This window comes from Balaenoptera physalus (genome assembly GCF_965194825.1).
Source record: "Balaenoptera physalus genome assembly, chromosome: 21".
NCBI classification, from domain to species: Eukaryota; Metazoa; Chordata; class Mammalia; order Artiodactyla; family Balaenopteridae; genus Balaenoptera; species Balaenoptera physalus.
The window spans coordinates 32,851,458-32,876,849 of NC_138902.1; the positions used below are offsets into that span (position 1 = coordinate 32,851,458).

General features: G+C 42.8%; 1 protein-coding gene across 5 annotated transcripts in view; it reads left to right on the forward strand.

The window, feature by feature from the left end:
• Positions 1 to 25,392, forward strand: part of LOC309651345 (uncharacterized protein) — a 217,899-nt gene that overhangs the window by 78,813 nt on the left and 113,694 nt on the right. The window lies entirely within an intron of this gene.

Here is a 25,392-nt window from a genome sequence, read left to right on the forward strand (position 1 = left end):
ATGAAATGATGACAAATGTCAAGGGGCTTCACTTATGCTTTAACATGCAGACATAATGATAATTAAGAAATATCTCAAGTAAAGTTTCTTATCTTCCTTCCTCATTTTTTGAACTCTGCGTTACTTTTCAAATTTACAAATTGCTGCTAAGCACATGCTAGCATTAAGTACATTAACATTCCTCAGAACAAATGTCGCAGTGAATACAAAACCTGTCCTCTTACCTAGAACATACGGCTTTAACAACCGTGATAATTTTCCATGTACCAGAGATGAACGGTTTGGCTTGTGCCTTTTCTTATGAATTCAGTCTCTTCTGGTCCCAAGCTTGTAGTATGCCTCTTTCTCTCTGAACGGCTCTCAAAAATGAGATGACCATCTGTAGACGTTTCCCTTTTCCACCAAGGGTCCTAATCTTTTGGAAGACATGGGAACAGATGAAAGTATTTGGTTCTGGGAATGGAAATTACAGATGAATAGAGTCCCATTACAGTGAGCTTCACTGGCATTTTCTATCGAGCAATTAGCCCTTGTCCGACTGAAAAGGCTTCCTGCAAAGTCCGGAAGGGAATGCGTAAGGCAATGTCAGTTTTTATTTATTCCAGAAAAACAAATATTTTTTATTTTTAGCTTCTTTAAATTCCAGATAAATGTATTCTTTTGCCAAAGAGGATGATTTTCCACATCGAAGGCTAAGACTCTGTGTGTGTGTCTGTGTACATAGTATGTATCCCTTATCTTGTGACTAGAATATAAACGTGACTGTAAATAAAAGGTGTATTAGTGGTACTATTTGTTCCATTAATTTGTTTTACAAATTATTTAAAACCCAATTAATTTAATCTAAGTTTTAATATAGTAGAAGCCACATGCCAGAAGGTTGCATGACAAAAATGCTATAAATGATATAGTAACTCATCTAAAACAAGATTTTCTCAAAGTAGCAGAGACACAATAAAAACCACCAGGTGTCTCTTATTTGGGTATATGCTGTCATTAGCCAAAAGTAAGTACACATGCAAGGAAAAATACTAAGAAAGACTTGTTTTATAAAACTGACCAAAATATTGATGGATACTCTCCTTTTTGTGGACACTCTCAGACCTTTTAGAATAAAGCATATCGAAATGCTACCAGTTATTCTGTGTACTTCTGTCACTAGTTTTTCCTAGTCTTTAAAAGGCTATATACTACAACTCAGACATGCCAAGAACACATGGTTTATTCCTATAATTGTTATAATCTTGTTTCAAACCTCCAGTCTATGTGTATAGTAGGCTTGTGGGAGAGAAGGAGGAAGGACTTGCCAATTAATGCTTTCTCTTCCAGTTTATATACACTCCTCCAGGTAAATGCTCAGGTGTTCAGAGTTTTTCCCCCTTGCTTTTTCCTCCTCCAGATGTTGGGTATAGAGACAAGCTTCAGTGTCCTCTTGGTGGTCAGGAGAGGAGGCCTCGGGTCATCAAGTTCAGGTCCTGTGCTGTCCTCTGAGCCTTTGCTGGTTTCGGGGTTGAAGTCCCCATTGCCTGCTGCCTGCGCACTGCTGGCAGCCACTGTTGACACCTGTCGCTGATGAGCTTGTGGTCTATCCTCTCGGCTGGTCAGGGCTCTGTTGTCGTCCCGTGCTGTCTCAGTCCTACCTCAGCTCTTGCCGTTACTGATGCTGTGACTCTTAATGGTTTCCACCTTCTGCCTTTGCTTCCTCCCTTCTCTCCTTCCTTTCTGCCTTTCTCCCTCCTTGCTCCCTTCCTCCATTTCTCTCTCCCTCCCTTCTGTCTTTCCTCCACTAATATTTGTTGAGTATCTGCTATGTGTAAAGCACTGCATTAGGTACATGGAGTCCAGGAATAACAGTAAGACCCCTGCCTCCTTGGAGCTTACATTTTAATGAAGGGGCTCAAACAATAAGCAGCAAGCAGTAAATCAAATAGTATGTTCAAAGGTGTTGAGGGCTATGGGAAAAAGAAAAGAAAAATTAAAGCAGGGTAAATGAGATTACCATGGAGGAAAGGGCAGTAAAGCAGTAAAACAGAGTGGTTGGAAGAGACAGGGACAGCCAGGTTTTGTGGTACCCAAAGCTTGTAAAGTTCGGGGGGCTTCCTCCTTAAGAAATAAATGCAAAATTGGAAGTTAAAAACTTAGTCCCCAAAGTGAATATTTATGGAATGAGAAAAGATTATAAGAAATTAGCCACATCAGAGTTATAGGTCTCTGTCTTCTGATTAAGCCATTTATCAGAAACGTTTACATAGAAATACTTCCTAATTGTAAACCCCTGTCCTGTTCTCCACACTTGACTACCAGCAACTTGCAGCCCTCGCGGAGGCTTGTGTGAGTGATCTGTCCGGCGACTTAAACTTCACTACTTCACACATCACTCTGCCTCTGCAGGTGTGTCTCACTGAGAAGGGAAGATTTGTCCAGGACTTGAAGGACAGAGAAATCTGCAAGAGACTGTTCCAGGAAGAGGGAACAGCTAGAGCAAATGCCATAACAGTCTCCATCTGTGCCACCTGGCGGCTTTGTTCATGAGCACTTTTGCAAGCGCTGGGGTGGCAAGGACAGAGGCTGGCTAACATCAGCTGGATGAGCCATACCATCTGCCTGGCTGATTAATGCCCTGTTTGTGGCAGAAGCCCTCTGATAGGCATTACCGCGCAGCGGAAAGAGCCTCACACTTTGTGTCCACTTCCGTAGGTTCATCCATATGTTTCTTCCCTAGACCTCCTTGTCCCCTTCCAAACCGACCCCTCTGATGCCCATAACAAATGTGCCAAAATTATTCACCACTGCCCAAGAGTCCGCATATTTACTTACCTTCGACCACTTCTCTCTCGATACAGAGGGATCACTAGGTACAGTGCCCATTGCTTTGCCCAGTGTAATCGCTGCCTTTCAAGGGCATCTCTGAGTGGATCTACAGGGCAGTAGCTGTCTGCTTTAGCTTACTTCAACATAGCCTGTTGACTCATCTTTGAACCAGCCCATATTTTCTTCTGGTGAACTGGCCATAGGTGTGAGATGAGAGAGAGGTGATGGTGCATGAATTCATTTTCTAGGGCTGCTGTAACAGAATATCACAGACCGAGTGGCTTAAAACAACAGAAATTGTGCACTGTACATTGGTGTCTGGCCAGTGGTGAGAATGGAGACTGACATGCACACAGTGATTTTCAGGGCTGCATCTACACAAAGGGAGGACTTTTTCTAGTTGCACAAAGGCTAACAGAGGTTCTGTGGGAGAAGTTTAAGATGCACTGGTGTCAGGTAGTTTAGCCCTACTTTATCATGGGCAGAGCCAAGGTTAAGGTGATTTGAAGGTTACCCAAAGATTTTTTACCTTAAACATCCCAATTACTTTGTATCTTTGGAGTCACAGTGGGGTCCAAGAAACAGAAAGCAACATATCCAAGTCAAAAATCAGAAAGAAATTTGGAGGATAAGACTCAACAGCAACAAAGAAAATTTTTATTATGCATTCGTCCAACAAAAAATAAAACAAATTTCAAGGCACGTCTTGAAAATGGGAGAGGAAGTACCTGAAAAGTTCCCAGTATATTATAGCTGGCAAATGAAAATAATTTATAGTAATTATTATTACCAGTTACATATATATGTACATTTTATTGCTATTTCCTTAATTGATTGCTGTTTCTTATCTAATATTTATTACTTATTTTGTGGGTACAAAACTACTCAGAGGGGTCTCAATATTTATTATTTTATTTTTCTGAACACAAAAATTCATACAGCTTTCACAAGTTTGGGTACAATCCTTGCCCCATAATTCTGTTTTTTTCCTATAAGGTTTTAAGTTATTCAACTATGTGTCTCCTACTATGGGCTTTTTCAGGATCTTATCTCTCCTGTTCAAGAAGATAATACTGTAGATTCTGCATTATTTATGTGGGCCTTTTTGTCAGTGGCAATTACAGTGTGGTTCACGTCTCATAACTGATTCCCCTTGTTTCTTCCCAGCCAGCCTAGCTCAAAATTTCCACTTATTCTTTGACATTTTTTCATTCCTAATATTTAAGATTCTTCTTTTACAACATCTCTTGCAAGTATGGCTTTCTGCTTCCCCCATGTCACCACCCTAGTTGATATTTAGATTCTTGCAATAGCCTCCTAACTAGTCTTTCTAACTTCAACATCTACTCTTTCCAATCTAACCCCTATACTGCTTTTAGATTGTTTTTCCCCAGATTCTCCTTTCATCATGTCACTTCCCTGGCCAAAATTTTCAGTGGTGCCCCATCATCTCTAGTAGTAATCTCAAAACTCATTTGATTGTGTACATATCAATAAAAGTATTTTGAGCATGCACCCCTAAAATATATATATATATATATATATATATATATATATATATATGTATTTCTAAATTATACATGTGTACTCCTATCTCTACATATACTTAATATTAATTAAGCTTAACTTTAAACTTTTTTAGATAAAAATAATTATAAATGGAAGTTCTAATATTTTTCTTCTGCCATCCCAAAGGAACATTTAGTGCAACTCATTTTGGGTAATTACATGTAGGCAGAATATTTTTAAAAATCAGAGAGGGGGCAGTGGAGTGCTGTTCCACTGTCCGTGGTGCTGAACTATGATTGCACATTACCACATCATTGTATCTCCTGACCTTCGGATACTGGGGATTCCTTTCTAACTTTCCCCCATATTAAAAAAAAAAAAAACTTCCTGTTTATTTTGTTTGTTTGTTTGTTTTTGGCCACGCTGCGCAGCTTGTAGGATCTTAGTTCCCCAACCAGGGATTGAAACCGGGCGCTCGGCAGTGAAAATACCACGTCCAAACGACCTGGACCTCCAGGGAAGTCCCTCCTCCATATTTTTTAAACAAAAGGAAATGCTATAGACTACACTCTCAGTTGGATTCTAGTTCCTAATATGGAATTCCAGAGGAGTAAAGATTCTTTTTCCTCCGTACTGAAGAACAAAGTATCTCTTTTCCTTGGAAAGAAGCAGACTGAGAATAAAAAGAAATGGAGGGTTTAAGAAAGTCTCCATATTAGCTGAATCATTTCATTTCTCTGTTGAAAAAACACAGTCAAGGAAGATGTTAAAAGAAGATTCTAATACTCATGTTTTCTTAATTTTATAGCTTCATAACCAGGAATGATTGAAAATAGGAGAAAGAAGTACTGTCAAAGATAATACAGTACAATGAAGTTGTACAGTGAGGCTCAAGAGTATAAATGTTAGCAGGTACATGAATACTTCTGTGACTATTGGCTATTAGAAACAAGACTGTAAATTTCTGCCTTGAGGAAGATTCTGATGATCTATAAAATGTCAACTGATGTTGTCACAAATCAGTGGTTCACATGAATCTCATAAAGATTGTAGAACCTGCAGCACTTGTTATATAAATGATGAAAGAGTGTTTCCTCTTTAAATCTCCAGCTAGCTGCAGTTCAACTGAATGCAAAGTAGAAAGCTTAAGTGACATCCAGAGTGTTGAAAAATAGTTAGGTTTCTCATATAAGTAAAAATATATTGAGAACTTAGAAAAACAGAACAATATCTTGTTATCAATGGTTCCACTGTAACGTCATTAGAGAATTTATAACCATTATAGCAAATTCCAGTAGACCATTTTAAAACTTACTTTTTCCTTTCTATGGCAACAAATCTCTGGTCACTTGACACTGAGAAAAACTAGTGTTTGATTGTGGATCTCACCACCAATGTTCAACTTCAGTATTAACTGTAACACTTGAATCACTCAGTGCACTGAAATTCTTCTTTGATGCAAGTTTTTAACATAGATTTCCATTTAATAAACGTTTGTTTGAAAATGTTATATGCCAGGCCATGCAGATACAGAGATTAAAAAGACAGAGTCTGGGGGCTTCCCTGGTGGCGCAGTGGTTAGGAGTCCACCTGCCAGTGCAGAGAACACAGGTTCCAGCCCTGGTCCGGGAAGATCCTACACGCCGCAGAGCAACTAAGCCTGTGCGCCACAAGTACTGAGCCTGCGCTCTAGAGCTCGCGAGCCACAACTACTGAGCCTGTGTGCCACAACTTGTGAAGCCCACATGCCTAGAGCCCGTGCTCCACAACAAGAGAAGCCACCACAATAAGAAGCACACGCAACCACAACGAAGAGTAGCCCCTGCTCGCCGCAACTAGAGAAAGCCCATGTGCAGCAACGAAGACCCAACACAGCCAAAAATAAATAAATAAATTTATTAAAAAATAAAAATAAAAAAGACAGACTCTGACTTCAGGAATTTCATGATGCAGTGAAGGACACAGACAAGAAGATAAACTAATATCACTATATTATATTGCATGATAGACATATAAACAGAATAGCATGTCAGCACATAGAGAAGTACCTACTCAGACTGGGACAGTCTTCCCAGATGAGCTGATGCTTCAGCTCACTCTTTCAAGGACAGTAGGAGTCAGCTAGGAAAGCAAATGGAAGAAAGTCATTGCAGAGAAAGAAAGCAGTGTATGCAGGGGCAAAGAGGTGTGAGACAGCAGAGCAAGATTTGGAAATTAAATGCAGTTCATTATCGTGACATAACAGGTATGAATGGGCAAAAATCAAGATCAGAAAGAGCTATGTAGGGGATTCTAAGGAGTTTGGATGCTCCCTGAGAATAAAGGGGAGGTATTATTAAAGGCCTCTGAGCAGTGAGGGGATATGATATTATTTGCATATGAAGAAAGCCCTTCTGACAATAATGTAAGGAGCAGATTCACAAATAGTCGCAAAAAAAGGGAGATGATTTTGGAATATTACAGAAATATTGAGTCATCAATCAAGTCATTGAAAGTGAAGATGGAGAATAAGAGACAGATTTAAAAGATATTTATGCTATAGTTTCAATAGACATAATGAACAATTAATTTTGGGGCAAGGAAGAGAGAAAAGTCTCAGATAATCCCCAAGTTTTGTGTGGGAAAAAAGATATCACTTGCTGAGCATGGGGATGCAGAAGGAGGAACATAGCTGGGGGACAGGTAATATGAGTTTTGGACATGCTGTGCTTGAGTACCTATGGGTGCTTGTGCTTCACAATGTTAAGGCTGAGGGGGATGGCCAGGGCACAGACACCATCTGCTACAATCGCCTGCCTTTACTTATTTATTTATTTATAGTTGATTTACAGAGTTATGTTAGTTCCTAGTATACATCAAAGTGATTAGGAATATATATATGGAATGTAAATGTACATGGAATATATATATATGGAATATATATATATATATATATATACACATGTATATATGTATATATATTCTTTTTCAGATTTTTTTCTATTATAGGTTATTACAAGATATTGAATATAGATCCCCGTGCTATACAGTAGGTCCTTGTTGTTAATCTATTTTATACATAGTAGTGTGTATCTGTTAATCCCAAACTCCTAATTTATTCCTCCCCCACCCTTTCCCCTTTGGTAACCATAAATTTGTTTTCTATGTCTGTGGGTCTATTTCTGTTTCATAAATAAGTTCATTGCTATCATTTTTTTAGATTCCACATGTAAGTAATATCATATGATATTTGTTTTTCTCTGTCTGACTTACTTCACTTAGTATGATAATCTCTAGGTCCATCCATGTTGCTGCAAATGGCATTATTTCATTCTTTTTTATGGCTGAGTAATATTCCACTACAATGACCTTTTAAACTTACTTTATGAGCAAGTTATAGCTACTTGGTCTTTAGCCATACTTTTAAGAGTTTTCCTATACAATGTCCTGACTTGTCAATTTCAATTAATTTTGGTTTCATTTTGATGACCTTAGGAACCAGAGTTAAGAAAGAATCCACTTTTCACACTCTACAGATTCTGAGTTATCAGTGACATGGCAGGGGAGCAAGGGTGTGAAGTGAATTACCAGATGACCAAGAATGAATGGTGAGGAAATGCATATGGTATGACTGCAGGCCAGGAATGTGTCCTTCTTCCTCTCTACACAAGCTTGCCGTACGTTCCGCTGCTGCCACTGTAGCCCACACTGAGGACAACTCTCTGAGTAGCGGTCGAGGCCTGGTCCTCTCATGGACTGAATTGTTTTCCCCAAAAATACACATAATGAAGCTTAACCCCCAAGGTGACTGTATTTAGAGGTAGGGCTTTTAAGGAAGTAGTGAAGGTGGGTCATAAGGGTGAGGCCCTAAGGATATGACTGGTACCCTTCTAAGAAGAGGAAGAGACACCAAGGATACGAGGACACAGAGGAAAGGCCGTGTGAGGGTGCAGCAAGAAGGTGGCCACCTGCAAGCCAAGGAGAGAGGTCTCACTGGAAACCGACCCTGCCACCACCTTGATCTTAAAGTTCCAGCCTCCAGAACCATGAGAACATAAATTCCTGTTGTTTAAGCCACCATGTCTGTGGTAATTGCCATGGCAACCCTAGCAAATGAATACAAACGGTTATGCTTGCTTCCTCTTTTCTCAGCTGTCTCCTCATTTACCTTCTTATATCTCTCTTTGAACTTAAAGGAAGAGATACCTCACTTCCTGGCTCTAAATCCCTTTTCCTGCCCAGGAGGTAGTTTATTCCCAAACATATCCCATTCGTTGTCTTTCCAATTCTTTAAGAAAATGAGGTAGAATGTAAATCATAAATAGTTGATAAATAACATTCTTTTCTTTTTCTTCTATTATCTTCATCCTCTCCTTCACCAAAGACTCTGTTCCTTTTCTGGCCTGAGGCATGCGGGTGGCTCTCAGGTAAAGCCTGGCAGGACAGGAGGGCAGGTGGTGGTGTGTTTATCACCGAAAGGAAGATGCTCTTACCATGAGGTAACTACAAACATGAATCTAAAGCAGTACTTCTCACATAATTTCTGAAAAAAAACCAAAACAAAACAGAATTGCCCCCCACAATCTCTACCAGATCTATAGTTTTGTAAAATAGGATAAAAATGAATTTCTAGAAAAAAAAAAAGGCATACAAAATACAAGTCCCAACATTCAATGGACAGAAAATTACTCTGTCAAATTGCTTTTGAAGTTTCTAAACTGTTATTTCTGTACTTGCCACATACACTTAAGAAATAGTTCAAAGACAGGCACAGGTGTATGGACCACACTTTGAGGACAGCAGTTTCAAAGGGCAGGTGAATCATTTCCTTCCTTTCTCATTGGTTCCTATCATCTCATTCAGGGTCAGCCGAGCTCTATGTCTAGGAGAGCTTCTTCCCCCTGACTCTCTCTCTCTCTCCTTTTCTGCATCTCTGCCTTCCTGTTGGAGTTCATCCTACTGGACTTTCCTGTATGGTCAAGGGCATGGAGAATTGGGTTATTCCTGGGAGGGTCTTGGGAAGACCACTAGTACTCTGTAAGAATTAGGTTTCTCAAATCCCTCTGACTGGAGCGTCTATAAGATAGACCACTCTCTCTCTTGCTAAGATCGATAGCTTGGCATATTTGACTCTGTGATCAATCTCCCTTTTCTGAAACTCTTCCTTTGTCTCCTTCATATCAGTCTATCCATGGGCAGTCAGACTGGCAATGTGTCAGATGAAGCTAGGGTAACAGATTTCTGGGTCTAGGAACTTCACCATCTGTAATGGTAAGTGGGAGGGCAGAGAGATGGGCAGAGATTCCTGGAACTCTTGAAGAGGCTTGGAGCCTCAAGATCTACATAATTTACTGGAGTAAACCCTCTCCAGGGAAGTGACTGTCCAGACAGTACGTTTAGTTTATTGCCCAGCAATAAATGAAAGGTTGAAGGATGATAGTCGTTATGTGCTGGCATACTGAGAGTGTACAGCCAAAGCCCAAGCGCATGGTCAGTACTCACAGTCTCCCACTGTTACCTGGACAATAGTCTTTATCCTGTCTCTCACCTATCTCATGAACATCTATGTGACAGTTGGCCTCTAGTGGGGTCAGCTTTGTGAGGCTGGAGCCCCCGGAATTATTCCAAGTGGTTTAGAATATAAACCTCTTATAAGAGATCACTGCATCACCGTGGTGTTTCCCACACCAGGACACCCTACCTCAGCAAGAACACATCATATCCAGCCAGAGCACCTGGTTTCTAGAAGAGGTGATGCACATGCCGTTCCTGTTCTCTTGGATGACAAACAAGGACAGTGCTCCTGGAGCAAAGGTCATGTGGTCAGGCTGTAACAGATGCGGGTAAGTCTGGTCTGAGCCTAGCGGACTAACCCTGACACTAGCTGATTCCAATAAAAAGCGGTCCCATCATTCACCCTAACTTGGCCTTGCCTAGAATATTCTGAGATGTTAAAAGATGGAAGATTCTGGTTTTTTTAGGAAATGAGTGAAGGGAAAATTGAAGATGAAATAAGGGAAAACTAAGGAGCAAATTCCTTGAGAAGGGATGGGATCCTTGAGAAGGGATGAGATCCAGAAAACACATGAAGGATTGCCCTTGATAGGAAAGGAAGCTGTTTGCTCAGTTGCCAAAGGAAGGGAAACATGGACAATGGCCCAAGTCCAGGTAAGTTTGTAAATCAGATGGTGCGAAGGTCCTATTTTCTCAACCAAGTAGAAGGTAAAGTAGATGGAGAATGTGAGGAAGCCACTAGGAAGGGCAGAAGGTTTGAGAGAAGAAATGGTTCTCTTGGAGACAAGGACAATAGTCTTATTTGCAAACAAGCACTGGGTTGTAATGACAGCCCATCTGGGGTGTGGGATGGTGAAGTGTAAAGTGAAGCCAGTTTGCCCAGTTGTGTGAATCTGGCAGAGTTCAACTGCTGGGTGCAGACTTGGAGCTGCTGGGAATCTGGGTCTGTTCAGGCAAGTGTGATGGAGGGAGAGAGAGGCTAGGTGATTAAAGGATAGGCTGTGGAGTCTAACCTGGAGAATAAATTCAAAGAAAGGAAAGCTAAGTTCAAATGCTTGCTGGCTCCGCCATTTACTAGCTGTGTGATCTTGGCCAAGACTCTTAAACCTCTGACTCAGTTCCCATATTTTAAAAATGGAGAGGATAGCAGAACGAATTATGTCCTCAGTCAACATGAGGATTAAAAGAAATAATTGTATATATAGCAGCTTACCACAATGTCTGGGATATGGTAAGTACTCAAGAAATTTTTCTCTTTTCTTTAAGGTATTATGAAAATTTCCCAACTAGTAAGTGTTTTTTCAAATATAGGATTCTTTCTGGTTGTTCAGCATTCCAGAGTGTTTATGAACTCTATGTCCATCCCTTTTGGTTAACAGCACAATGTAGAAACTAGGACAGCATAGCATATTGGCAGGCTCCAGAGTCAAACAAAATGCCTGGGTTTGACTCCTGGCTTCACCACTTACTATCTGTGTGACTTTGGGTGAGATACTGAACTTCTAAAATCTCAGTTTTCTAATCTGTGAAATGGGTATAATTCTGTTTCTCCTGAGTTGTTATGATAATTAACTGATGTAATACTTGTGAATTCTCAGTAAATCTCAGTGGCAATGATGATGATAATGATGAAGATGTTGGTGTTTCCAAACATTTAAGACATTTTGGACTTGTAAGCAAGGCAAAATTGCAGGAAAGGGATTTCAAGAGGTAGATTGGACTCGCCCTTAAATCACATGAAAAGCGGCTGAACTTCGCCAACGATGCAGTTGGTCGAAAAGGGCGTATGCGTTTTTCCTGAATATATTCAGGAAAAACGCATACGCCTTTTTTTGCCAACCAAACAGGCAGGCGATGCAGATCAACACTACAAAAAGTATCACTTTGCATCCGTCAGAAGGGCCATCCTCACAAAGTGTAAAAACCAGAAATGCAGCACAGGGCGTGGAGAAAAGGGAGCCCTGTTACACTGATGGTGAGAATGCAAATTGCCCATGGCCACTCTGGAGAAGTGTACTGTGTTTCCTAAAAAATCTAAAAAGCAGAGCTGCAGAGCATACGGCACTTCCACTCATGGGTGAATGTCTTAGGAAAACCAAAGTCGACAGGACACAGGCACCCCAATGTTTAGTACTGCTCGATTTACAAGAGCCTCGACTTGGTACAACCTAAATGTCCTTGGAAGGAAAAAATGGATAAAGAATATGTGGTATGTATGTACAATGGAATGTTACTCAGCCATGAAATCAATGAAATAAGGCCAATTGCAGCAACTCGGGTGGACTTAGGTACGATCATTCTAAGTGACATAAGTCAGACAGAAAAAGAGACTTATCATAAGATATCACTTATAGGTGGAATCTAAAAATGGCTACACATGAACTAAATTACAAAACAGAAACATAGTCACACATTTAGGGCTGCCCTGTTGGCGCAGTTGTTAAGAAACCGCCAGCCAATGCAGAGAACACGGATTTGAGCCCTGGTCCAGGAAGATTCCCCCATGCCGTGGAGCAACTTACCCCTGTGCCACAAATACTGAGCCTGCGCTCTAGAGCTCGCGAGCCACAACTACTGAGCCCACGTGCCACCACTACTGAAGCCCACATGCCTAGAGCACGTGCTCCGCAGCAAGAGAAGCCACTGCAATGAGAAACATGCGCACCACAACGAAGAGTAGACCCTGCTCGCCGCAACTAGAGAAAGCCCACACGCAGCAACAAAGACCCAACACAGCCAAAAATAAATAAATAAAATTATTTTAAAAACCAGACTATTAAGAAGCCGAAAAAGAATTTATTGATGTCTCTCTGTAAGTGAATCTAGTGGATGTACACCAGCAAGTAACACAGCATTGAAAATCAGCTATACACCATTATAAAAATATATTACAAAATAAAAAAAAAGACAGTGAGACAGAGAGAAATTCTTACAGAATTCATTCATGGTCTGTGATGCAACCTGGACTGACCACATCTAGACCCACAGCTGGATGGGACCTAAGGCTGGACACTCGTGAGGTTGAGAGGCTTGGTGAGGATGGGTCAGCAAATGCAGCCTCTTTAGAGTATGACTGCCTGCTCCCCATTCTATGGGTCCCAAATCTCCAGGTGCAGGGGACCCTTCTTACAGCTAGAACATGCTTGGGACCCCTAGAGGATGGTACACCGTCTGATCGGGAAGAGTTTGGAAAAGGCACGTCATCTCCTCATCTCCTGGTGTTCGGGTTCCCCCCTCCAGACTTCTTCCTAACAATCTCGCCACTTGGGGAAGTCAGCACCTTCAACATCCTGTTTCGCACAGTTTGGAATTTGTCCGCAGGATGAAGCAGAAGGCAGGGAACCAATGAGAGACAAGCCCGAAGTGTTTGGACAGGCACATGTCACTCTAATTTCCAATCAGGAAGAGGAACTGACCAAAGGCTCAGCTTGCCCCCGGAAGCAGAATAGGGCATGAAGCCATCCTGCTGTTTTGTGGCCAGTTCCCAAAAAAACAAGTTGAAAAATGGAGCTCAGGGGCACTGCAATTCACAAACCTGGAGAACTGTAAATGATACCTATCATCGAAAAATGTCTCGAGGTAAGTCATCGAAAAGGACTTGTAAGCAAGGTGGAATTGCAGGAAAGGCATTTTAAGAGGTAGATTGGACTCGCCATTAAAGCACATGAAAAGCAGCTGAACTTCACCAACGATGCTGTTGGCTGAAAAGGGCGTATGCGTTTAATTTTAGGGACTGTGGCATCGTCTCTGTAGAAGGAGGTGGGTCAGCTTGAAGCCCGGTTCCCTCTTCTGCACGTTTCTTCTTTCTCTCCCAGCGATGGTGCTGTCCGAGTTGTGCCAGAGCAACCAAGGCAAAAGCGTCGTGCACAGAATGACTGAGAACTTTGACCAGGTGCCGTGGGCTCCTCAGAGGCAGTGACCCAGGACTGAGGTCCCAGAGCCTCCTTCTGAATGTCGCGGCCCCGCTGCCCCTCTTACGGGAGTTGTGGTCAGGCTTGATGGTTGAAGCAGCCATGGTATCGTGATTTCACTGGTAGAAACTATTCCTTTTCTTCCCTGGGAGAAGCAGGTCTCCTTCTACTTTGCTGGGGAGACCCCCTTTTTAATAAACAAAAATGATAAGCTGTAAGTACATATTAAGGATTAGGTTATATACATGTAAAGAATAATCGTAAAGATCAAGAAACAGAACATGATGAGTGGACACCCAGGAGTGCCCTTCCCTCGTCACAGCATCCTCCGCTCCGTGAGGTAGCTGTCCTCCTGATTTTGTGTCAGTGACTTGTCCTCATAGTTTACACCCAGGCACGCATCCCTAAATAATGCAGCCCAGCTTTGCCTAGTTCCAAAATCTGTAAGTGGGTGTACCGTGCTTGCTGCTTTATTGCTCTTGATGGCTCAGCATTGTGTCCATGAGATTGTTTCATCTTGTGAATATAGTTTCTTTTTTTTAAATAATTTTTATAGTTTTACTAACTTTAAACAAAATGTACTCCATTGCTGTGGAATATTCCTTCATAGGAGCGTGCATGGTTCATTTCTGCATCCGCTTGTGATGGCCTTCAGGTTCTTTCAGGTTTGGCTCCCGTGGCTGCAGAGTCCGTGTCCGTGTGTCCTGGTGCAGTGCTGGTGGGTTTGTGTTCAACTGGGAGGAGCACTGTGGGTCTCTGTGCACGGACTTCGCTATCTGAGGCCCGATTGTTTCAGAAGTGGTTGTACCCCCCGCTGCGTACCAGCCTTTCCATTGCTCCACATCCGGCTGATATACTGTGTCTTTCATGTCTGCCATTCTGGTAGGTGTACGCACGGTTTTTTTCCTATGGTTTTAATCCCTGGGTTATTAGTGAAGTTGTGCATCTTGTTGTATTCATGGACTATTTCCTGTTGTTTTTTAAAAAGTTTTAAAAATGTGGTCAAATACACATAACATAAAAGTTACTATCTTAACCTTTTTTAAGCGCACATTTCAGGGTCATAAAGTAATTCGCACTATTGTGCAACCCTGACCACCATCCTCCTCCAGAAATTTTTCATCTTGCAAAACTGAAACAGTCCCCATTAAACACTCACTCCCCATTGTCCCTCCCTCAGCCCCTGGCACTCAACATCCTACTTTCTGTCTCTATGTTTCCGACTGCTCTAGGGGCCTTGTATGAGTGGATCAAGCACTATTTGTTTTTTTGTGTCTGGCTTACATCACTGAGCATAATGCCCTCAAGGTTCATCCCTGCTGCAGCCTGTGTCAGAATTGCCTTCCTTTTTAGGCTGAATAATATTCCCTTGTGTGGATGGACCATGTTTTGCTTCTCCATTCATCCGTTAATGGACACATGTAATATCTACATTCATTTCTCATGTCTTATAATATTTGTGGAATAATGTCAGAAAGTCCTATGAATCAAAAGTCATTTGCCATTAACTTTTTTCTTAAACTTTTTATTGTGAAAAACATCAAAGCTAAGAAAAAGGGAAGAATACATGTCAGCTTCACTTCTGTTCAGGAATTAATGTTTTACGGTATTCACTTTGTTCCCTGTGTGTGTGCTATGCGTGTGCATGTGCCTGTTTGCATACACGTGCTGTGCATGTGCAGAGGTATGTGCATTTGCACACGTTAGTGTGTGCCTGGGCATATGCATGCGTGTTCATAGGCTAGTGTGTGAATATATTTGTGCCGTGCACGTGCATATGTTTGTGTGTGTGCTGTACCTGCCTGTGCGCACACCTGTGTGTTTGCTGGAACCACTTGCAAGTTGGTTGCAGACTGAATTGTGCCCCAGATATGTCCGCACGCAGCTGCTCTAACAATCCTGCGTAGCCACGTAAAGCTCACAGATCTCGGGGATTTAAATGGATGGAGCAGGATGTCCTGACACAGAGTCTGTCTTCCAGTGACTGTCACTGTCACAGTAACATCCTTCACACCTCCTTTAAGCCCCATTCAGGGTCCAGCCTAGGCCCCCATTACATTCAGTCACCTGCCCCAGGTCCCCTATAAGCTACAATGTCACAGTTGGACAGCCCGGCCAGGGCCTGGGGTGCCCCTCCTTTTGGCCTGGCTTCCAGGCCCTGAACTTGGCTCCTGTGTTCCCATCTCTCAGCCAGGCCCCGACTTGGATGGGGCCGCCACCTCTTTCCTCACAGGGTCCCTTTGCCCAGTCAAGGGGGTTCATTCTCCCCAAACTCAGCATCAGGAGTAGGGGGGTGACAGTCCCCACTGGGTCTCCTTCATGTGAGACCCTGTGCTGTTGAAAGATCAGGCGCCCTGCCCTCGGGGGTGGGGGGCTGGGGGGTGGCATGGGGCCCACGATGGGCAGGCGGGTGCCCGGGTGGGGACGAGCCAGTGTGCAAGGAGTTCCGCGGTGGGTTCGCCTCTCCAACGGCTTCTGTGCCCCAACCTCTCCCCGTGCCTCCCCTCAAAGACAGCGCGGCGCCCTGCTGAGTGTCAGCCCCAGGGCATGAGGTCACCTGACCGGGAGCCATAGGAGCCGTCAGCCACCGCCCCCTCTACACGCACACGCACGTACGCACACATGCACGCACACGCACCCTCACGCACGCGCACGCTGCAGGGAAGCAAGACCTGAGTGCAGGGCTCTCATCCTCCCTGAGCGCCCCGCCTGGAATCGGCCTGCGGAATGGACAGACCGGCTCTCCGTGCCCGGACCATGCAGGACTGTCCTGCCTGGGCCTCCAGTGTGGCCGCCTCCTTCTGGAAGCCTGGGAGGCTGGAATCAGGCCACTTCTTGTCTGTCCTGGCAGCAGACTGGGCTGCCCTACAAGAAGTTCCGGGCTCACCTGTGCATCCTGACCATCAGGTGGGCAGAGAAATTGGTAACATTTTTGTTTTGCCTGTTGAAATGTTTAATGACAAAGATTATGTTCAGTTTCCTGACGTGGGTGTCCAAAGATGAGAGACCCATGTGTGTGACCTGTACCTCCTATGAGATCAGCCCTAAGCTAGTTGAAACATGATCAAGTTCTGTCTACACGGTAGATTTAGACCTCTGCATGTCCTGTCTACTGATTATGTTTAGAGCTGACCATGTGTTGTCTATAATAAGAACATTTAGACCTGACCATGTTCTGTGTACGCTAGGACTATGGGGACCTGGGTAGAGACCCGGCCTGGCCTCAGTACTGGGAAGCTCCGTGCCTGCATCTGAACGTCAGTGCTTACATGTCTGGGGTCTGGAGCTGAGGTGGGCTTGTCTAGGTAACAGCCTCCCTTCTGAGTGTGGTGACCTGGTCCTCCCAAGGGTCAGTGCTATGGTCGGGGCCTTAGTCTTAATCCCTGCAAGGTTCACCTTCCCTGGGGCTTGTGGAGAATCCTCAGGAGGGCTACCTGGCAATAATCCCAATTCACCAGCATGTGCATGGTGCGTAGGGAGGCAGGTTTAGCTGGTGAATTGATTGCAGGGCACGCAGATCGGGCAAAAGGCCGATGGGTGACAGCTGAGGCTGCTGCTGAGCTCTCCTTCCAGTCTACCGTCCCTACTCAGCAGAGTCCAGAGCTGCCCCTCGGCTTTCAGCCCTGCTGTCCTGTGAGTTTTCTCAACATGTAAGTGAGATGAGAAAGGACTGAGCCTGCCAGCACCAAGGTCATGTGTTCAACTCTAGCATGAAAGCTTTAAAAACAGTTAAAATCACACAGAACCAAAGTGAGAAGAGGAGGACTTCTCTGGGACAAGTGTGGGGAGAGGAGACCCACCTGACACTTTTTCCCATCCCAGGAGGTCCCAGGAACCCAGCTTGTTTCCACATTAGGGGAGCAACCAGCAGAGCCATGGTGTCCTGACCAAGGGGACGTGTGACCCCAGGTGCGGGGTCTCGGGAGGTGAGGTCACCCTGGGACTGTGGACATGTGACCCAGGTGGAGGGGTCTGGGGAGGAGGGGTCACCTGGTGAGAGAGAACGTGTGACTTTAGGTGCAGGGTCTGGGGAGGTGGGTCACCCTGGTGAGTGTGGATGTGTGACCCCAGGTATAGGGTGCGGGGACTGTGTGGGTCTCACCACACCTGCATGGGTCAGGATCACATGTACGGGGAGACCACATATGCGCTCTTTGCCTGCAGTGTGTCCTGTCCCCTTTGAGATTTCCAACCTCTGCATTAAGGGTGTTGCCGTGATTAACCTGTGGTTCCTTCTCTTCTCTTAATCTTGTCACAATCATATGAGGTCAGGCATGTTTGAATGGGTTGCTGCTCTGTGTTCTGGTGAGTGACAATACTTGGTGGTATCATATTAATATCCTAGCATATCATATGTCTAATCTATGGGGGTCACCACTGCCTGGGTCCCCCTGGACAGAGGTCAGGTGAGCACAGACTAGCCCCCCCTAAGAATGGTCTCCCACATGCCATGTGAGGGTACCATGATGGCCCCTAAGGTGGGAGACTGTGTCTGGGCCTCCGACATTTGTGATGAAGGGGAGTCGAAATGGAATTTCAATTAAGAAGACACTATTTTAAGAATTTATTTTAAGTGAAATAAAACGCATGTCACATACCCTTTACCATCATCACCATTTCAAGTGCACGTTTCTGAGGCACCAGATATATTCACCTTCTCGTGGAGCCATCACCACCATCCCTAGAACTTTTCATCTTGCAAAACCAAAATTCCACAACCATGAAAGTCTCACTCCCCATCCCCTCCCACTGCCCCTGGCACTGATGTCCACTTCGGTCCCTGAGTTGTCGACTCCAGGGCACCCACTGGAGTGGAATCCTGCAGTGTTTGCTGACGGGTCATTTTGGAAGAGCTGACTTTCAGTCTGAAGCTCTGCCTGTTTGCATCTGAAGAATCTGCATTTAAGGAGAGGGTGTATGAGGAAGGGGGTGTATGCGGGACAAAGGTGTCCGGGGTGCAGGTGAGCCAGGACCTGACCAGCTGCCTTTTGGGTCCTCTGGTCCCATCTCTTGGTCTGTGCCTCATCTGCATCATCACTGTCCCCGCTGGCACCCCTGGGGTGTTGTTGTCTGAGCGAGATTCCCTGGTGCCCCTGCTCTCCTCCCCTCTTCCTGCTGGTTGGGAAAGGAGCTGCTTGCTGTGTGGTCTCTACTCCTGAGGCATGAAGGACCCTGTAGCATGGACCTGCAGAGTGTGGGGTGTGGTCCCAAGAGCATGGGGCCCACACAGGACACAACATCGGGGCGTGACAAGTGCTAGAGCTGCCTCATCACTGACAGGGAATGTTGCCCAGATCCTGCTCGGGAGGGCGTAGTGGGTGGCCTGGGACCCCAGAGGCCCCATTCCTATCCTGGAGCTTGGAGAGTGCATCCCCCATGGGCTCCAGATTCACCCCATATCTCAGCCATATCCCTCTGTCCTGTCTTTGAACTCAGGAAAACGAGCTCTCTTGTCCACAACATAGGCCTGGTCCTGTTGATATTAGGATTCTTTAATTTAGGCGTCCTGGGATAGCAGCTCTTTTAAGGCCTAAGAAGGAACAGCTCAGGAGGGTAAAACATTTTCAGATGAAACTAATATTCAATGACTATCTCTATGCTACTCAGTTGTTGACTATTAGTCATTATTCTCCTGGTTTTAGCTCTGTTGTGGGGATTACAGAGGAGTCAACATTTAAATCTTCATAATCTGTGTATTTGTAGCTTCAGTATCATGAATGACCCATAGTTTTTATGGTTTGGGAAGAGTTATTGATTTCATGTATCATGTAAAGGATTTGCAATGATGATAGGGCAATTAAGATTACAATAATGGCTGGTAAATTGTTCAGATTTTCTCTACCTGTGCATCTATTGCACGTATATGAGTTAGTTTAGTTGTCAGTATTAGTGAAATAATATAGAGGACTAGAGAACTTATTTTAAAAATAACTATTAACGTGTGATGATGAAAATGTAAAAGTTCTTCCATAATCGGTGATGTTGCATCTTGAGAGCCTAGGTGAAATTGATATGCCTTAATGATATACAGGATTTTAGCGTATGATTTAACTTTGACAAAGTTACATCACTTTTTACTTTTATCTCATTTATTGAGAATGTTATTACATAACGACATAATTGTTATGGTGTTGCCTTGAAACTGGTTGAAAAGGGCTTGAGTCCTTCCTTATTTTACATTCACATAGGTAGGATCTTCAAACATAGGATATGGTGGAGGGCATCCGTGTAACCATTAGGAGTAGCAGTTTCCACTGCTGAGACTTCTCGTTTGGACGCAAATGCTTTTCAAAGTATGAAGATTATTAGCATTACTGCTGCTACTGAGATCAATGAGCCTAAAGACAAAACATTTCATGTTGTGTGTGCCTCAGGGTACTCAGACTAACGCAGTGACATCCCTGAGAGGCCACGAAAGCGCTGCAGGAAGTCATATTTACTACTACAAATATACTTGTGAAGTGAATGTTTGCTCATGCTGAGTTAAGTGTACAACCTGAGAAGAGTGGGAACCAGTGTAGGACGCCTCCTATAATAGTGAAGACAGCTCCCATGGACATTAGGTCATGGAAGTGTGCTACTACATAGTATGTATCCTGGAGGACAATGTCCGGGGATGAGTTGGCTAAGATGATTCCTGTCAAACCACCTACTGTAGAAAGAAAAATAAAGCCTAAAACTCATAATAGAGTGGGAGGTCATATAATATTACCTCCGTGAAGAGTTGCTAATCAGGGACTTCCCTGGTGATACAGTGGTTAAGAATTCGCCTGCCAATGCAGGGGACACAGGTTCAAGCCCTCATCTGGGAAGATCCCACCTGCCGCGGAGCAACAAAGCCTGTGCGTCACAACTACTGAGCCTGCGCTCTAGAGCCCGCGAGCCACAACTACTGAAGCCCGCGCGCCTAGAGCCCATGCTCCGCAACAAGAGAATCCACTGCAATGAAAAGGCCGCGCACTGCAACGGAGAGTAGCCCCTGCTCACCGCAACTAGAGAAAGCCCGCGAGCAGCAACGAAGACCCAACGGAGCCAAAAAAAAAAAAAAAAAAACCTTAAAAAAAGAGTTGCTCATCAGCTAGATACTTTTACTCCTGTAGGGATAGAAGTAATTACGGTAGCTGATGCAAAGTATGCTCCTGAATCAACAGCTATCCCTATGGTAAACCTATGATGGGCCCACAAGAGAACTCCTAAAAAGCCAGTGGACATGACTCATACTATTCCCAAATAGCTGAAAGGCACTTTTTGTCCTAAATAGTATGTAATGATACGTGAGGTTATAACAAACCCTGGTAGGCCATGAATACAGACTTCAGGGTGACCAAAGAATCAAAATAGGTGTTGGTATAGGATTCGGTCTCCTCCTGCAGGGTCAAAGAATGTAGTGTTTAGATTTCTATCTCTTAACAGTATGGCAATTCTGGCTGCTCGGACTGAGAATGGTAATCACAGTAACATGGCTATAGTTGGGGAAGATTAAACAAATAATGGTGTTCGGTATTGGGATATGTCTGCTGGTTTTGTATTAAAGACTATAGTCATAAAAGTAATAGCACCAAGAATTGAAGAGACACCTGCTAAATGTCAGGAGAAAACGGTTAGGTTGACAGAGGCTCCTGCATAGGCCAGATTGCAGGCTAGAGCTGAATATACGGTTCCACTTGTACCAGAACCAGATTCTACTATTGGTGATATGAGTAGGAGTAAGAATGATGGGGGAAGTAGTCAAAAGTTTATATGATTTATTTGGGGAAATGCTACTTCAGGTGTCCGAGTTATTAGTGGCCCAAGTCAGTTTTCAAAGCCTGCAATCATAACGGGTACAACTATAAAGAAAATTAGTACAAGTGCAGGGACTGTTATGACTACCTTACAGATTTGGGCATCTCCAAATAGCGCTCCAGGTTAGCATAGCTCAGCCGGGATTAGTATACTTAAAGTGCTGCCTGCTACTCCAGCTCAAGCACCAAATAGTAAATATAAAATGCTGATATCTTTGTGATTTGTTGAAAATAATCAGCAGTGTATGAACAGAGGTACAATGACTGAGCTAGCATTAGACTGTAAATCTAAAGACAGAGATTGAGCCCCCTTTCTAGCAAACCCTGTGGTGAATCAACAAATTGAATTGTAACTTCAGAGAAGCAGCTTCAATTCTGCCGGTGATTTTCCTGCCTTTTGTTTTTTCTTTCTCAAAGGCAGGAGAAGTAGATTGAAGCCAGTTGACTAGAGGATTTGAATGTTAATTGAAATTTCCTGGGGTTAAAACTCATCAATCTCGTAAGGATTTGGCTTAATTACAATGTTTGCTTTGCATTCAATTGATGTAGGATAAAGTCTGGCAATCCTTATTTTTTTTTTTTTAGGAATTAAGTAAATTGTACTTGTTTAGGGTTTTGAAAGCTCTTGGTCTAAACTAACCTAAATTCCTAGTCCAGCACTGATAGAATGGGTATTATGGGTAGTAATCGTGCGGCTATTATGATTGGTAATGATAAGAAGGTTATTTGTTTTGTATGTTCAAATTGTTTTATTTTTGTGTTGTTTAATGAAGGGAACAGAGTTAGTGATGTGGAGTATGTTAGCTGCAAGTAGAAATATATGCCGAGGACTGCTATGATGGCTATTAGTGTTGGTAGAAGGATGTTGTCATTTTTGTTATCTCTTGGATAATTATTCATTTGGGTAAAAACCCTGATAGTGGGGGGGGGCGCGACCTCCTAATGATACTATAATGGTGAGGATAGGGATTGTGATGGGAGGTGTTTTATCTCATGTGTGTGATAATGATACTCTTGTAGTACATGATCTGGGTATAAAAAGGAAGAAGATAGTGTTATGATATAAATTAGTATGTTTAGGACTGTTATATTTGGAATACACGTTATAATAGCTGTTATTAATCCTATATGGGCAATTGATGAGGAGGGTGTAATTTTTTCCAGGTGAGTATGGCTAAGTCTGCCTCAGCCTCCAACTATGATTTATAGTACCACTATGATTAATAGTATGTTTAAGTTGATGGATGGTGACATGTGGTATAAAACTGATAGGGGTGCAGTTTTGTCATGTTAATAGCATCAGGCCTGCTGTTCATGGAATGCCTTGTGTTACTTCAGGCACTCAGAAGTGAAATGCGGAAAGTCCTACTTTCGTGACAAGGGTGATTGTCATGAGGGTGGATGCTGCTGGATTAAAGATTTTTGTAATTCATTGTGTTCTTTGACCAGAGTATATTAGATTAATGATAATAACCATTATAAGTAGTATTGATGTGGTGGACTGTTTCAGAAGACATTTGTTGGATTCTTCTGTAGCTTATGTGTTCATGTTTTTTATTAGAATGGGGATACCATTAACCAGTGTGAGCTTGTTACTACAATTATATTTCCTGAGATAATGGTCAGTAGAATGATAGTAAAAACAATGAGAGTTTATTAGTACAGGAAGGATATACAACAATATTTTGGGGGTATGGGCCTGAAGCTTACTTAGAGAACCTTACTATATAGCATGTGGTGTAATGTGGTAACATGGAGAATGTAAAATTCTTAGGAATAAGTTCAATTCCAGGAATAAGAGCATTTAAACCTCTATCATTTACTCTATCAAAGTCACTCTTTTGTCAGACATATTTCTTAAGGTTGTGGTGGGTTGCCTGGTATGATGACAGGTAGTGAAAACTCTCATATACACAGGGCTAATGTTAGTAGTAAAAAAAATTTTTATAAGAGATGTACGTGTTGATCATATCAAAATTGTGGGTAGGATGCCTTTATTCATAGAAAGGAGATTGTTAGATGTGTTTTAATGATGACTTGGGCTGTATATAATTCTGGCACGTAGGGATTGTCGAATGCTCCTAAAAATAGATTGTTGTGGAAATGTTTATTATAAGGAAATTGACATATTCTCTAGGAAGGACGGGGTGAATGAGCCTGCTACATTTTCTACATTGAAGCCAAATATAGGTTTTGATTCTACTTCTGTTAAATCAAGTGGGGCTTCATTGGATTTCTGCTACTGTGGAGATAATCAAATTCTGAGTAGGGGTCAGGAGAAAATTAGTCATAGGTGTTCTTGTGTAATAATTACTGTTGAAAGTGTAAATGATCCATTTATCAGTAGGACTGAGAATAGAATAACTGCTACATTACTTCATATGAGATTGTCTGTGCTACTGTCCCTAGAGCTCCAATGAGTGAGTATTTTGAATCTGAAGCTCATCCAGATCAGAGGATGAAATAAATGGCTAGGCTTGATATGGCTAATATAAATAGTATGCCTACATTTATATTAATTAGTGGAAAAGATATGGGAAGAGGAATTCATGTTGTGAGAGCCAGGGTTAAGGGCATTGGGGCAATAATATATAAATTGATGATGTTGATGGTCATAGTGGTCCTTTAATAAATAATGTGAATGCCTCAGCAATGGGTTGTAATAATCCATAGGGGCTGATGATTTTCGGCCCTTTCTGGATTTGTATATAGCCTAGGATTTTCCATTTAGTTAATATGAGGAATGCTATGGTGAATTAAATTGGGTAATTTGTGAAAGAATGTTGATTATAAACATATTCTTAGGAAGAGGACTTGAACCACTGCGGATAAAGGTTTCAGTTTTACATAATTACTGGGCTCTGCCACCGTAACAAACCCTGTTCTACAGTAGGGTATGTATCAATTAATTGAATGTAGATTATATCATCATTTAGTTTGAAGACATTTTGTAAAGTAAGCCGTATTTCTCTTGTCCTTTCATACTGGGAGAAATCTGTAATAGACACCAACCAGGATGACTCCAGTCTGAACTCAGATCACGTGGGACTTTAATCGTTGAACAAACAGACCATTAATAGCAGTTATACCATTGAAATGTCCTGAGCCAGCATGAAGGTCATAAACCGTATTGTCGATATGAACTCTAGAATACGATTACACTGTTATCCCTAGTGTAACTTGTTCCGTTGATCTGTATTTTAGAACAACAGGTGATAAAGCATTTTGACTAGCTGGTCTAAATTTTAATGACTCAGAGGTGGTTTTATTCTCCAAAACGTAGATGGCACACGGGCTCAAGGTGCACTGGCTTCAGTAGTTGTGGCACGGAGGCTCAGTAGTTGTGGCTCACTGGCTTAGTTGCTCCGTGGCACGTGGGATCTTCCCGGACCAGGGATCAAACCCGTGTCCCCTGCATTGGCAGGCAAATTCTTAATCAGTGGGTCATCAGGGAAGTCCCAGAATTGCAGTCGCCCTTTTAATATACCTTAAGCCCAAAGAATCCATGGAAAATTGTTACAGAAAATAAGACAATAAAATATTGTAAGGACTATAAGAGAAGCATATAGTACACAGTTCATATAGACACATCCCAAGCAGTTACAAAGTATATTAAAAGGGAGGCTGCAATTTTAAAAGAATAAAATAAAATATACCCACAAACTCCCAATTTTTCCTGAAAAGTTGTAATCTGAAACTCTATTGTAGGAAGTAGAAGATTCCAGGAGACATTCTACAAATGAAGGAATTGTAACATTCTCTAAACCCTGGGGGTGGATAAGGAATTCTGGAAGGAAGGTATCCTCACCCAAGGAGAGCAGGTTCCTATAGTTCTCTAACATCACATCCCTGTACAATTCCCATTGATCTTGGCTCAGGCATTC